Source organism: Vicugna pacos, chromosome 11 (assembly GCF_048564905.1).
Source record: "Vicugna pacos chromosome 11, VicPac4, whole genome shotgun sequence".
NCBI lineage: Eukaryota > Metazoa > Chordata > Mammalia > Artiodactyla > Camelidae > Vicugna > Vicugna pacos.
In genome coordinates, this window is record NC_132997.1 from 19,968,001 (window position 1) to 19,984,858 (window position 16,858).

Here is a 16,858-nt window from a genome sequence, read left to right on the forward strand (position 1 = left end):
TTGTCCTGCTGTTACTCAGTTTGCAGAGTCCTCTAACAGCTGCTCTGTGCATTCTGTCTCAGGGCTGCACTCAGTGGTACAGACAGGGTGGAACATGTTTTCTCCAGCTTACCTGGAACTGACTCCCACAATTATTTATTTACTTTTTATTTCTGCATATTACCTGCACCCAATCTTGGCCTTCTAGTTTCTGAATACTTCTGGTCTTGACTCATTTTCCTTCTTCCCCATTCAATGCCTAATACTCAGTCACTGTGTTATTAAATGACATTAATTCCTTTTATTTTGTAACTGCTTTGCCTAGCCTCACTCCAAGTTCAAAGGGCAGACTCACTGACATTTGGGGGAAATGCCTGGTAACTACTGTCCTGCGTTGGTTAATTAGAACATCAACAAGATTACAAAGCAATATTTTATGATTTCCCATTGGCATGTTTCACAGAAAACATTTTCAAGTTGAAGTAAATAATGGAAAGAAGTACTCGCTAACAAATTAATTACCTGTTAGTTTATCACTAGAGTGACTGGCAAGCTAGAAAATAAATTTATTACTTTTTATCTTAAGCTTAAGTAGACAGAGAATTTCTGTGTGCAGCTCCTTACATGTGGTGTTCAAGGATGACAAGTTCCCTATGAAGAAGCCCTGGGAAATTCTCTGAAAATGTTCCATCACAGTTTCCACTAGCTAGTTCTGCTCGTGGCCCTCAGAGCCAGCTACACACAAAGTAGGGAAATGTGAATAAACTTCCTCTTTCCTCTCTCTTCTGCCTCTTCAGACTTTCTATCTCCACTTCCTACAAACGTCTCAATTCTAACAAGCCCTTCTCTTGAGCCTACTTCCTGCTAGATTTATTTAATTATATTCCACTTCATTTCTGGATGTAAAACAGCCTATTATTTCCTCAGCTTCTTTTCCCTCACTGCTAATCTTCTTGAAAGACTGACATACTCTTCCCAGAAGAGAACTGGAATGATGTCAAAGGAATGAAATATTACGTTGGTTCTCGAAGTGTGGTCCCTTTACCAGTAGCAATACAGCACCTAGTAACTTGTTATAAAGGCAAATTCTTGAGTCCCACCTATAGAATCAGAAACTCTTCAGGTGCAGTCCCACAATCTGTGTTTTAACAAGCCCCCTAGGTGATACTGATGTACACAAAATTTGGGAACCATTGTAAATAGGGAGTTAATAATGGCCTGGTACTGGTAGAATGAAGGGGAAGGGTGTGGTCCGCATGTGGGTTGCTTGTCAAATTGTGAGGACTTATTGAATTGGTTATTCCATGCTTGAAATAAGTCTTGTCACTAGCACCCTGAGTGGCTGTGCGAAGTGCAGGAAGGGAAAGCAAAGTATAAATGGTGGGTGCGAAGGGCTGACAGCACCCAAAGTGTCTTTCATCTCTGCCTTCTCCATCTGGTGGCCTGCAGAGTGTTCTCCCCAGCTACTGTGAACACTTTGGCAATTATTCCAAGGGGCATTTTTGTAATAAAAACCCACTCATTGTTCCTCCAGGGTTTTTCTCCTTCAGTGGCCCTGGTAGCACTAGGCAAACACATTTTTAATGACCAGAATTCACAGATATGGTATTATCCTCCTCTCCATGTATGATGTCAGTAATCCACTGAGACATCCTGGCTGGCTTTTTACAGTCCTTAACATCACATAAATTTTGATTCAGCCAAATAGGTTTCCTTAACATAATACAGTTATTTCAGTATTATAAGATAATCATAAATCTGAATCATTATGTCTTGTGATGGACACAGAACTATATGTTGCACCATAATTTATAATTGAACAAAGTTGGTTCTTCTTAACAAAGCATTCTTTGATATCACTGAATCATCAAGAGAAATAAGGAAATGGTGATTGGCTAAACAAAACTTCTATTGTAAGAAAAAATCTTTCTTCAGAGAAATATTGAGCAAATGAAATATATGTTCATGACAGTACTGAAATTGATCCCAGTGATCCTACATTGGCGTTTCCATCTAAACATCATGAAAATACAGGATAAAAAAGTGTGTGTGTGTGTGTGTGTATATAAATATATATATACACACACACACACACACATACATATAAATAAATACACTACAATTCACTATCAATAGAAACACCAACCCCTGGAAAACACTCAATATTTTCTGGAAGTTTCCTCACTGTTATCAAACAAGAGATAAATTTATTTGAACATTAGTGTCAGGGAGAAATTTCTGTAGTTAGCTTGTAAGTATCTATGCACTGTGCACTCTTCTTCCCATTAGAGTAGCAGGAAGAGTTTTACAATGGGTAATTTTTTTCACAAATATATGCTCACAACTCAAAAGTTGATTATAATTGACCCTCGAATAATGCAGGAGTTAGGGGCACTAATCCTCCTTGCAGCCAAAAGTCTGTGTGTAACTCAGAGTTGGCCCTCCATATACCTGGTTCCTCCACATATGTGGTCCCCCTTTGGTAGACTCAAGCAACCTCAGGTCATTTGGTAATGTACTATTTAATACTGAAAAAAATCCCTGAATAAGTGGACTCATGCAGTTAAAATCCACAGTGTTCAAGGACTGACTGAATAATGCTTTGTTTTAGAAGATTGTCTTTATAAATAACAAACTTTGATTTCAGTTTTTGTAAGTACTTTATATTTTGAGAAAAATTATGTATTTGCTCATAATTTATATTAACATTTTCAGCTTGTTTTATCCTTTATTTTTTCCATTTCTCTTTTTTGGGGGCTGTGATTTACCTTTACTGAAAAGACACAGTTGGTAAGTTTAAAGTTTGATGGGTTTGACAAATGTATACACCTATGTAACCACCACCTTAATTAAGACACACAGCATTTCTACAACAAAAACCGTTCGCTTCTCTCTTTTCCCAGTTACTGCCTTGCACCCAGAGAGAAAAACCGCTGTTCTGGTTTTCATTATCATATATTAATCTTGTCTTTCAAATTTTATATAACTGGAATTATATAATACGTACTCTTTGTGTCTGGCTTGTTTAACTCTGCACTTTTTGAGATTCCTCTATGTTATTGTATGTGTCAGTAGTTGATTTCATTTTATTACTAAGTAGCAATTAATTTCCACGACTAATGATTTTACCCACCTTTTCATACATATTTTGACAGTCATTTATTTTCAATGTTGAAGTATTGATAGAAATATATCCCCCATCTCTGTATTGGGCTGAGTGGTTTCTTACTGAATTATCAGTGTTCTTTATATGTTTCGGATATAAGTTCTATATCAGATATGTGTTTTGGAAATATTCTCACGAAATCTCTGGCTTATCTTTATTTTCTTAAGAAGTTTTTGCAACAGGCTTAAAATAACAAAGATTTACTACTTCTCTATTCTGTGGTTTTGAAATCTTGGTGATTTTCCTCCTGGTCTTGCCTAGGGTCACTTCTGTGGCTTAAATGGAAATGAAACACCCAAAAGAACCTACTTGTGAACCTAGAAGTTGACGCCATCACCGTGTGTGCCCCAAGGAGGCCTCTCCTCTTCTAGAAAGCTAGTGTGAATTTCTGCAAAACTTGGAGGCCTCAAGATCCTAAGAGAGTGAAAGCAGAAGGTGTGATGCTTCTGAAGTCCCAGTATCAGAAGAAATGTAATATTAGTTGTGCTGCATTCCATATTTACTCCTTTTATGATTCCTTCTTCACTCCTGTATTTCAAGTTTCCTTCTGGTGTCACTTCCCTTCTGCCTGAAGAACTGCTTTTGGGAATTTTTATGAGCAGCTCTACTGGCAACAAAATTTCTTAGTTTTCATTCATCTGAGAATGTCTTGACTTCATCTTTATTCTGGAAGGACAGCTTTGCTAAATGCAGAAGTCTGGAGTAATATATTTTTTTTCTTTCATTGCTTTAAAAGTGTGCCACTTCCTTCTGGGTTCCGTGGTTTCAATTGAGATAGCTACTGTTCTTCCTTGTAACTAGTTCACCTTTTCTCTTTTACTACTTTTGAGAGTTTCCCTTTATCTGTAGTTCTCAGAAGTTTATTTCTGGTGTGTCTTGATATGTATTTCTGTTTGGGGTTCACACAGCTCCTTGTACCTATAAATTTATGTCTATTATTTCTTTGAAAACTATTTCAGTCCCACATTTTTCTCTTTTCCTTTTGGGACTCTGCTGATACAAATGTTAAATTTTTTGTTATTTTTCTACAGGTGATTCCCTGTGATTCTATTAACTTCTTTCAGTCTATTTTCTCTCTGTTGTTCAGTTTGGGTTATTTTCACTGTTCTGTCCTGTCTTCAAGTTCCATTATTATTTGCCCTGTGATAGTAATTCTGAATATTGATCATTGGCCTCTCTGGTGGCTTTTTTATTTTGGTTAATGTAATTTTTAGTTCTATAATTTCTATTTGATTTTTATATCCTCCATTTCTTTGCTTAGATTTTCTATGATAGATTAAAAAATCAGTATTTATATTAATTGATTCAGGAAAGATCATCAGGAGATGCTAAAATTAATGGATAAATGCTTGAGGAAACAGGGTTTATACATAGTGTCAAAGTTTTGCCCCAGAAAACAATGACTAATTACTTATTAATTGATAAAGTACTTACACATATCAGTTAATAAATAAAAATACTTATTAACTAACTTTAAAGTGGAGTAACCTCACTGACATCATCTTAGCCAAGTGACAAAAGTTAACATCATCAGTCAGAGACACATGAATATCATGGGTCTTTGTTATGTTGCACTGAAAAGACCACAGGTTGACTTCTTTAATATTCTGGCCCAAAATGCATACGCTTAATCTGATCATACAAAAATATAAAACAAATCTAAATCAAAGGAAATTATATGAGATGAATGACCAGAACTCTAAAAATGTTAAGATCATAAAAGATAATCAAATATTAGGGAAATCATTCCAAATTAAAGGTAACTAAAAATATATGACAAATAGATCAATGTATGATCCTGAATTGGATCCTGGAATGGAGACAGAAGGGTGAAAAAGAAGTCCATTTTTATTTATTTGTTTTGTTTCTTTGTTTTGTTTTTGCTATATAGAACATGGTTGGGAAATCAGAAAACCTGAATGGGTCTGTGGATTAGATGGTGGTACTGTATGAATACTAATAATGTCCTGATGTTAATGGCTGTGCTGTAATAGGGGAGTGTGTTAGTCTCCTAGTACAGTCATAATTTACTGTCAAAATATTACAGATTGAGTTCCTTAAACAATAGATTTTTTTCCAGAGGAAATGCTTCATTTTATTTCCACTCACAATTCCCCAAAAATGATCAGTCCCTACCCCTCCCTCACCTTGATGTGGCCCTCTCCCCAACAACTTCACACAACACTGATTTTCTCCCAGAGCTAAAATGAACACCCAGTCACCAATTAGGCTGTTCTCCACCCCGCCCACCTCCCCATCTGCCTGTATATCCACCTGCTCTGCGAACTTGGCCACCTTTTGGTTCCATCCCCCAAATGTAGTTCCTCAAGGTCACCTGGCTTGTTTGCCTTACATTCTATGGGCACCATTCTTAGAACTTTTCTTGGCTTAGTCCCCAGATGGTTCCCCTGTCCTCCTATGCATCGTCATTCTGCAGAGCTTCCTGGCCTCATTTCCCTATTTGGGAGACTAAGTTTCCAAGATCTCCCCTGCTCCCCAAGTTCCCTGTGGGGCTCTGTTCCTCAGCTGTTACATATGGATGTACATGTTGACTGAGGCCAAACATGCCTTGATTCTGGGGAGAGAAGAAGGGGGCCAATTCAGAATGGACAGGAGAGGAGACAAGGATCAAAGGGGACAGAGAAAGGGGGGGGTGGGAGGAGGGATGGAGGGGTTTGACGGGAAGCTGGATGGAGGGGGATGACAGCGGGATGGACCCTCCCACCTCAACCCCAGAAAGACAAGGGAGCCAGAGCGGAAGACAAGCTCCCCCTACCGCACAAAGCCCCTGCCTGGCTAGCTGTTCCGAGTCCCCTTGCTTCAAGCCTTGTACACTTAGATGAGCAGCCCCTTGACATACTGGATTTCCCTCTCCGCCTACTCAGCCGTCTCCCTCAGCTCCTGGTTCCGCGCCTCCAGCCCCTGGCACCGGCCCTCCAGGGCCTCGCCCTCTGGGCGCTTTCTCTGCAGGTACTTCAGAGTCGCTGACGTGTTCTGGTCCCTCTCCTTTTGCTCATGGTCCCCGTGGGCGGTGGCAGGATTGGGGTAGGGGGCTGGGCGAGAGGGTGGAGGTGGATAAGGGGGTTGCTGGGATGGGGGCCGGGTTGCCAACCCAGAGTCCCCTGGCCCAGCCTCCCTGCAACAGTAGATGGCTAGCAAGTCAAGGGTATCCAGGGCAGGGGCCTGGGGGAGGTCAAAGGTGAGAAGGGGAGGGGCGGTGGCAGCAGCGGTTTCGGACTTGGGGATGATGGTGGGAGGAGGGAGCATCAAGGAAGGAGTCTTCCATCTGCTCAAGTTCCTTTATAGGAGGGAGACCATAGCTTCCAGATCTGGAAAGATGAGGGGAGGGCACCTGAGGGCAAGGGGGCTCCAAAGGGGGAAGGGTTGTGAAGTCGACCAGCTCGGTCATCCAATCAGGGAAGCCATCATCTACCAGGGGATCTCCCCAACCCGGAAGCCCGCCCACCAGGGCTCCCCCAAGGACCTCATAGGGGCCCAGGGGGGCAGGGGCCGGGGGGGGGTTCCCATAGTCCATGAGCCAGCCCAGCCCGCTAGCTGGGACCAGGGTCCTGTCCAGGTCCAGCCTCAGGGTCGCCAGGAGTGACATGGCTGTGGTGCGGGTGCTGGGCACGGATGGCAATGAAGGAGGCTACGCCAACAGCTGGGAGGAGATTCTGGAAGTTGCTCAGCTGGGCGAAAACAGGCACCAAGGCAAAAGTGGAGGACTCCATGGCTGCAGAAAAGAGAGGCAGCGGCGGTCTCAGGTGAAGAAAGAAGGCAGGATCCGCGAGCACAGGCACGCAAGCGTGGAGACTGGCCTGGGGCGCAGAGGGGCCGCAGCCGCAGAGCCATGGCCGGGGCTGTGAGGCGGAGGTGTTGTCGTGGTAGCAGGAGGAGAGACCTTCATCTGAGGATGGGGAACGAGGCAGCCCCAGGGACTGGGAACAGATATAAACAACAGAAATTTAATTACTCACTGTTCTAGGGGCCAGAAGTCCAAGATTAAGTTGCCAGCAAGGCTGATTTCTCATTAGACTTCTCTTCCTATTTTGCATCCATCTTATTGTGGCCCCAACAAGCCCTTTCCTCAGTGAGCATGGACGCTTCTGCTCTCTCTTCCTTTGTAAGGTGTCAGTCCTTTTGGATTACGGTCCCACATTTATGACCTCCTTTAATCTTAATCGCCTTCTTAATGGCTGTGTTATCAAATGCAGTCATGCTGAGGGTTAGGGATTCAACATATGGACTTGGGGGAAACACAGTTGAACCCATTACAAAGTGTCCTTGGTTTTAGGAAATAAATACACACTAAAATATTTATAAGTAAGAAGACAGCATGTTTGCTATATAACTTAGGGAAAAACTGGAGAGAATATAAAAATAAAAAGTGATAATATCTTAACAATTGGGGAACTGAGATGAACTGTATATACTTCTTTGTACAATACTTTCAACTTTACTGAAAGGTTTCAATTATTTCAACATAAAAAGGTAATGGAAAATGACACATAGATTTCTCTCCATCCATTGCTTCTACCAAAAGTGATCCAATGCATTCAGATTCTCAAGCTTTTAGCTTTATTTTCATATACAAGCCATGAGCTTATAGAAGACAAGCCAGTCTTACCAGTTTACCCCAGGTTGCTGAGCAGAGAGTATAAAGCCAAGAGGATGGACTTAGTCATTGAACTCCTCCCAGAGTTACTTTTCTATCACAAATCAAATGGCTTCCTGAAGCTGGATCCAACTAAAATGATATGTTTTTCCATTGGGCTATTTATCTGTTCTTGCACAAACTGCCTAATTGTTTAACTTTGTAAGTATTGACTCTTGTATATTCTCTAATTCTATTGTCTCTATTCTCTTTATGGTAATTTGTCAAGATTGTCTTGGCCATTCTTGGTACTTAAACTTCTGTACAAATTTTAGAGTCAGCTTATTAATTTCCATTAAAAAATACCTGCTGGGATTTTTATTGCAACTGCATTGAAACTGTAGATCAATTTAAGAAGAACTGACATTTTTACAATACGGAATCTTTTTAATATGTGATTATAGGATGCTCTGCCACGCTGAGATAGTCTTTTATTTCAATAATGTGCTGTAGTGTTCTCTGTAGAGGCTTCACGTGTCTTTTATAGATTTATCCCAAGCTATTTGTTGTATTCTGATGAGACTATGACTACTATTATTTAAAATTGTTATTTTGTAATTTTTTTGTTGCTACATATAGAAATACAATTGGTTTCTGTATGTTATGTATCAGGCAACTTTAGTAAATTCACTCTTGGATTTTCTTTATAAACAATATCATCTGTGGGGTTGAGAGTTTTATTTATTTCTGGTTTTATATATTTTTCTTTACTTGATATATTACAGTGAGTAAGACCTTCATTATAAATTATAGAAGTGGTACTTGTCTCAGTCCTAATCTCAGGGGGAAGAATTCAGTATCTCATCATCAGATATGATGATTCCTTGAGATTGTTTTGTTGTTGCTGTTACTATAGTTCAGATTAAGGAAATTCACTTTTGTCCATATTTTACTAAGTATTTCTTAAAGAAATTTTTTTTTGAGTTATAGTCAGTTTACACTGTTGTGTCGATTTCCAGTGCAGAGCACAATTTTCAGTTAACCATGAACATACATATAATCACTGTCACATTCTTTTTCACTGTGAGCTACCACAAGATCTTGTATATATTTCCCTGTGCTATACAGTATAATGTGGTATCTATTCTACATATGCCTGTCAGTATCTACAAATTTCAAACTACCAGTCTCTCCCTTCCCACCCCCCACCCACCGGTAACCACAAGTTTGTATTCTATGTCTATGAGTCTGTTTCTGCTTTGTATTTTATGTTCATTTGTCTTTTTCTTTCTTTTTTCTTCATCTTTTTTTTTAGATTCCACACACAAGCGATCTCATATGGTATTTTTCTTACTTTTTCTGGCTTACTTTACTTAGAATGACATTCTCTAGGGACATCCATGTTGCTGCAGATGGTGTTATGTTGTCATTTTTATGGCTGAATAGTCTTTCATTGTAGAAATATACCACATCTTCTTTATCCAGTCATCTGCTGATAGATATTTAGTCCATTTCCATGTCTTGGCTATTCTAAACAGTGCTGCTGTGAACATTGGGGTGCAGATGTCTTTTTGAAGTAGGGTTCCTTCTGGATATATGCCCAGGAGTGGGGTTCCTGGGTCATATGGTAAGTCTATGCCTAGTCTTTTGAGGAATCTCCATACTGTTTTCCACAGTAGCTGCACCAAACTGCATTCCCACCAGCAGTGTAGGAGGTTAGGATTAGGGTTAGTTTTTTTATTAATGAAAAGGTGCTAAATTTTATGAGATTCTTCCCCCACATTTGCTATAATTATGTAGTTTTCTGCTCTTCTTTCTTAATATGGTAAATTATATTGATTGACTTTGAATCTTAAATCTACCTTTTATTCCTTGGACAAAGCTAACTTGTATTATTTGAAATATGCCTTATTTGATATGCCAATATTTTGTTTGAGGCTTTATGTTTCTATATTTACCAGGTATATTATTCCATAATTTTCCTTTTTCTGGTAATATTCCTGTCAAGTGTGTTATTAAGACTATGATAAGACTTTTTTAAGGTCAGCATGTGATCAACTGTGGTAGATGTTCCATGTGCACTAGAAGATAAAACTACTCTATGACTGTTGGATGCAGTGTTCTATGTGTAAATGTTTAAATATATGGAATATTTATACCATAAATATTCTATAGCATTACTGATATTTTTGTTCTGTCAATTACTGAGAGAGTTTTTTAAATCTCCATTTATGATTTTAGATTTAATTTTAACTTTGAGAGCTGTTGCTCAGTATATTTTTAGGCAAATTTAGAATTTTATATCTTCCTGTTAAATAAAATCAATAAATGTATTCACTAAGGTTGCAGGATACAAAATCAATATATGGAAATCTTCTGCATTGCATTACTATAGGCTAATGACAAACTCAGATTGAGCAAAATTAAGAAAACAATCCCATTTACAATTTTATCAAAAAGAATAAAATACCTAGACTAAAATTAGCCAAGGAGGTAAAAGACACTTTAAACTTAAAACAATAAGACATTGATGAAAGAAAATGAAGAAGACACAAGTAAATGAAAATATATTTTGTGTCCATGGATTAGAAAATTATATTATTAAAATGTCCATAGTACTGAAAGCAACCTACATATTTAATGCAAACTTGATCAAAATCCCAATGGCATTTTTCACAGAAATAGAACAAACAATTCTAAACTTGGTGTGGAGATATGAAAGACCTCAAATAACCAAAGCAGTCTTGACAAAGAAGAACAAAGCTGAAGGATCATGAGACTTGATTTCAAATATACTATAAAGCTCTACTAATCAAAACAGTATGGAAAAGCAGCCTACGGAATGAGAGAAAATAATTGCAAATCATGTATCTGATAAGGCGTTATATCCAAAATATATGAAGACCTCCTACAACTCAGTAACAACAACAAGCCCCCCAAATAATCGAATTTAAAGTGGGCAGAGGATCTGAACAGACATTTTGCTGAAGAATATGTACAATTAAACAACATGTACATGAAAATATCCTCAACATCACTAATCATCAGGGAAATGCAAATCATAACCACAGTGAGATGCCACTCACACCCGTCAGAGTGGCTTTTATCAAAAAGACAGGAACTGGTATTGGCAACGATGTGGAAAAAAGGGAACACTTATGCGCTGTTGGTGGGGATGTACATTGATAAAACTACTATAAAAAACAGAATGGGGGTTCCTTAAAAATTAAAACTAAAATCACCATATGACCCAGCAATCCTACTTGTGGGTACATTTTCCAAAGAATTAAAATCAGGATCTGGAAGAGGTATCTGCAGCCCATGCTCACAGCAGCAGAATTCATTACAGCCCAGATGTAGAAACCTCCTAAATGCCCATCCACAGAGGAAGGAATAAAGAATGGGAGATATGTAGGTATGTGTAAATATACATGTAAATATGTGTATGTGTCCATATATATATATATATACATAATGTGTATCTAATTGTGTATGTATGTGTATGTATGTATGTGTAATATATAAAGTGTATATGTGTATGTATATATATATTTGTTATATTATATATATATAATTATGTGTATATATATATATATATATATATATATATATAATTAAGCCAAGAAAAAGAATGAAATCTTGCCATTTGCAACAACATGAATGGACCTTAAGGAAATTATCCTAAGAAAAATTATTCAGATAGAGAAAAAAAATCATATGATCACACTTAAATGTATAATCTAAAATTTTAAAAAGAAGAAAAAACAAGCTTATAAATACAGAGTGGTGGTTGCCAGAAGCAGAGGGTAGGGGTGTGAGTGAAATGGCTTAAGGGAGTCAAAAGGTACAAACTTTCAATACCTCCTACACTGTTGATGGGAATGCAGTTTGGTGCAACCACTGTGGAAACCAGTATGGAGATTCCTCAAAAGACTCAAATAGACTTACCATATGACCCAGCAAGGCAAGGCAATTTAAGAAAAGACAAGACAAAAGACAAAGCATCAACTGTAATGGCCAGTTCTTCAGAACTGAGAAGTTGGACTTGCTTCCTTTGTCTGAGATTTCCATGCAAAATAATAAATCATTTCTGCCTGGTTGGAACAACTTACTTCAAAGTAAGAGTTTTGTTACCAAGTTCTGCTTCTCCTAAAGGAAGTAGGAGGGCTGACAAATGAAATGGAGGTAGAAGCTGCCACTCGCACCTTCACCAAACACCCCCTCCCCATGGTAAGTGTAACAAAAGCAGCAAAGTTGAATATTAAATAGTAAAGAAGAGCAGGGGCAGAGGTGGTCAATACGCACAGCCTCACTCGGGGAAAGTGCCTGGTTCAACACCAGCCAAGATGCAGCAGCATGCTCTTCTTGGTCCAAATGTCTTACGTCCATCCTTGCCATACAGTGCAGCTGTCACTCACACTACAGCTCATGAATCTTGACCTAACAGCTCTGACAACCGGTCCTCGAATGCTGATCCTGCTGATGGAGAACCTTCCTGTCTTCTGGTTAAAATCCTACTCCACAGAGTTCCTGCTGAACTGCTGACAATAACATGATGACAGGATTCCCAAGGTCCAGCCTCCCACCTGACTCCCAGGGTAGTCTCCATTCCTGAAGCATCTCCAGCCACTGTCTATGTGCACTCATCCTGCAGGTCTCCGAAGATACAATTTTCCCCTAAACACTGAAGTCTCCTGGAGCACCTCCAAAGTAAACCCAGGACAAGACAGCACATCTGGGCCTAGGAAAGCATCTCCAACATATCCTCCAGAATAATGGCTCCTCCTGGGCTGAAAGCTCACTGAGGAAGTACACTTGGGACCTCTGGCCCCACTGACAGGATTTCCAACTTTGTAATTTTTTGAGCCTTTACTACACTTAACTTCATGTTAATATACAAAGTAAAGCAAAGCAAAACACAGCACCCTTCATTAATTCAAATGTTGTGTTTTGCTTTGTGGGTGTGATAACATGAACCCTCACGTCTCTGACACTTGTTGACAGACCAGACTGTGAAACCAACGTTTAGTAGCACACACTGTGGGAAATGCCGGTCTGACGGCAAGACGGTGGTCAAGAGGTCGAAGACCTAGGTCTGGCTCTATGTCTGTGTGTGTGACTTAGGGCAAATTTTATATGCTGTGTATCTCAGCTTTCTCATCTGTAAAGTGGGGAAAATAACGCTTGTCCTAACTGCCTCATAGAGGAATTGTAATGGATACAACTGCTTCAAAAAGCATAGAGTACACGTGTGAGATTCTATGATGGTGCCCAGGGTAGAAGGGCACGCTACCTGAGAGCTGCAGGCTGCCCAAGCTTCCTAGCGTAGACCACAGCTGTCCCCGGTACCTTGGGAAGCCCAGGTGCTCTGTGAACCATGAAACATGCCCTCTTCTTCTCTGAAGGACGAAGGAGATGCAGGCCGTCCAAGCCAGGCCGGGTTACTCAGGATGAAGCAGGGCCTGCACAGGCCCCTCTCCCGACATCTCACAGCAACAGCCCACATTAGTATCTTCAAAAATACACACGGCAGAGTTACCAGGGGAGAAGGGCCCACTCAAATTTCATTCTCAGATCTCTTCCACCTCCTAAATGCTTCTGTGAGAGGAAGACAGGCAAGCAATGGACAGGAGGGAGAGAAGGGGAGGAGAAGATAGGAGGAGAGTGTGATAGGTTGATTTGCTCAGAAAACAGCAGAATGAAAAAAATGACTATGATTCCTGAGACACTGGTCAGGAAAACACTCCAGCCCTGGCCGTGACAGCACACACTGTGTCAACTGTGCTGGAAACAGAGACTGGAGGACAGGAACCTGCACTCAGGCTCTCCACATCAGCACATTATGCAGCAGAACTAGTGCAGAACCAGACTGGGCAAAAATAGCATCGAGGACTGGACAGTTTATTTATATACAACATTTGACAATGAATCTCAATTATGACGCCCCCAAAACCTCTGGTTCATTCTATTTGTAGCTAAAATAAATAGTGACCTTTATTACCAGTTATGTGAGATCTATATGGTCAGTTATTTCTTTTACAAAACAGTCTCAATGAACATAATGATGTCTCTTGATGGTGAAGGCACTGGGGGTTTTTATTTTCTAGCTGCATGTTGTCTTGTTTACTGTTGTTAAAAGAAAGAGCGTGTACAACTTTTAAAATCAGAATGAAGCTGCTTCCTTGGCGGGGGGAGACCTATACTTACTCCTTTTTCATGCATTCATTCAAAACATTGATTTCCTCCCAAGTGTGTGTATGACACACACACACACAGACACACATATAAATACTTACATAATCAAATAAGATGAAGTTACAAACTATATCCTTAGATTTTTGTTTTTCCAGGAGACAATAGCTCTTTTTCTTAAGCAGGAAGTGGAAAAAAACAATCATTTGATGGTAGTTTGACACAAAAGCAGTAGAACATAGTGGCTGAGGAACATGAGCCTGTTGTCAGACAAACCTGGATTCTAACCCACTGCTGGCACCTAGTGAACATGTGACCTTGGCTGCATCACAAACTCTCCATGCTTTAATCACCTCCTCTGCAAAATGCGGATAATCATCATCACTTCAAAGGGGCTTTATAAGAATTAAAATGAGATAAACACACAAAGCACTTGTAAATACAAAATGTCAAGCCCACATCTAGCCTCTGACTCCAGGCAAGTCAAATGCCATGTGACCTCATGTTCCCACCCAGCGCCAATTTGAAGAGAACCCAGTTGTGGTATGTTTTTTAGACAAAACACATCCAGGGCACTGGGTCTTAATGTTTATCCAACCATTATTAGCAGTAGCAACAAGAGATGCTGTCACTTGAAGGTGAAAGTCATCCAGGGCACAATCAAGCAAAATAAGTTCAGCCAGAAGCTCAAGGACCAGAGCAGGACTCAGCCGTCACCTACACACAGACACACACACACACAGACACACACACAGACACACACACACACACATAGGGTGCTCTAGTTAGGCAAGACAGGGGCCTTGCTGGGTTATGTCCCGGGCACCAACATTTTAAAGTCCATCAGGCGAGGGTTTTGGGAAAAATAAGAAAAAGATACAAAATACAATCAAATGCTTGGGCACTTCCCTGGAGAAAGCAGAAAGGGAGCTGGGCTTTTCCAGGGTGTAGTAAGTGGGTGGAGTGGACGGAGCACCATTGAAAACCTTAGCCGGGTTTTGTGACCCCCCTCCTTTACCTTGGGTAAACCCAGGAGACATAATGCTTCAAGGCAAAAAAGTGAACAAAAATAGAGTGTAACAGCCTTCACGCTTGTTGCTGAAACACACTCCTTCACCTTTGAAAGACAATCATGAGAACTTGTGGAGGGCTGTCCTCGTGTAATAGGACAAATTGTGTTTAAATTGGGAAGCCAGCTGCTCCTTGATCAGTCATCCTTTTATCATCAACAGAACTTTAATTAGCCTCCCTCTGCTTCCTATTTTATGCCACAAATCTTAACTTTCACTTGTCTGGAACCAAACTGCAATAACTACACCCATAGTAAATAAAAACAATGAACTTTTCATACAACATGCAACTAATTCTCATTAAGTTGACAATGGGCTATTCAAAATAGTGCCTAATTCACATCAACTATTTTCCCATAAATGACAATGTTCTATACTAAAATTTCAACAGAAACGGTCTCACCCACATCTTCTTGCATGTTTTCCAGTAAGAAGGTTTTCAAGCTGTCTGACTTCCATTTCCTGATTTTACTCATAAGTATGGGGCCATGTCAGGTCACATGGTAACAATGGACAAATTTCAAAAACATAATGCTGACTTAAAAAAAAAGTTGCTGAACGATACCCATTGACACCATTTATATAAATGTAAAGGGGATGTGACTATATAGGATTTATGGACCCACACAGTAAGCCAATCAGGGGGCAGGCTTCTCTAAGAAAAGGAGCCCCCAACACCCCACCTCTGGATCAGTGACTCTGGGGAGGCAGGAGGGTTTCAAGCAAGATGGGGGATATTTGTTAAAACCACGTGGAGGCACGTGGTTACTCATTATATTCATCTCTGTGCTTTTCTAGATGTTGGGGATATTTCATCAAGTTGTTAAGAGAAAAACAAATGGAGGGTGACAGCAGCCAACAGGTGAGGAGAGTAGGTGCCCTATGCTTTCTGACCCCACCCAGGCACACGCCCACCTGAGAGCTGGGGTAGCAGGGCACATGCCACCCCCAAACTCATCCTTTGAGAAAGGCTTAGTAACCGTACATGTGCCTCAAGGGCAGGGGCCCTGCTCCCTCATCTTGAATCTCCCCATGCTAAGGACCTGAAATGTGAATATTATTTGAGTCGATCAACATCTGTCAGAAGAGGATTTCTTGTGCTGCTATTTTCTAGCCCAATAACCAAGCACGTTGAGTCAAGTTCCCTTTCCTGAAGGAATCTGAAAAGATGAGTGGGTTACCGCTCCAGACTAATGACCAGCCTGTTGAAAACTAAAGCCCTAAAGCCCCTGGCGCAGAGGTTGGGATCCAGCAGGTAAGGAGTGGGGCCCAGACTCCCTGTATTAGGTCATAACAGTGAGAGTCACCAGGCTTGGGAACACCGGGACTAGCTCCATGCCCCACATTTCTTTCAGTTCTCAGATTCTAAGAAAATCACTCACCTGTGTTATTACATACAGATTCTGGTTCAACATGAGGGCAAAGTCCCAGAATATTCTTAACAAGTACCTCGTCTGACAGGCAAGTTTGAGAAACGCTGTGTTAGGGTGCTTTGGGGTCATTAACACCAAATAATAAAAGGCAACTTATTAGTATGATTTTATTTAATAAGTAGTTAAGAAAGGATGTTTATAAAGTTATGGATAAGAGCCAGTTTGTTCTAAGATCAAACTTTAAATCATCATTGTTTTTCAGAAAGAAAAACAGAAGCATCGTTAGTGAATAAGGACGTGTCAACCTCACCTTTCAATTTCCTGGAACTTTCCACCCCTGCTTTCCTATTTAATATGTAGTATTTCCTTTGGACACACACGCAGCCAACTTCACAATGCAGGCTTTACAAGGTCACTGCCCCAGATACCAAAAAGCCAGCCAGGGACTCAGTGGGGGGAGCCCTGCTGCAGCCTGACTGCACCC

At 40.3% G+C, this 16,858-nt stretch overlaps 2 pseudogenes; both read right to left on the reverse strand.

Annotated features, from left to right (window-relative positions):
- Positions 1-16,858, reverse strand: part of LOC102530620 (wings apart-like protein homolog) — a 335,358-nt pseudogene that overhangs the window by 312,811 nt on the left and 5,689 nt on the right.
- Positions 4,976-16,858, reverse strand: part of LOC140699181 (cyclic AMP-dependent transcription factor ATF-5 pseudogene) — an 82,211-nt pseudogene continuing 70,328 nt past the window's right edge.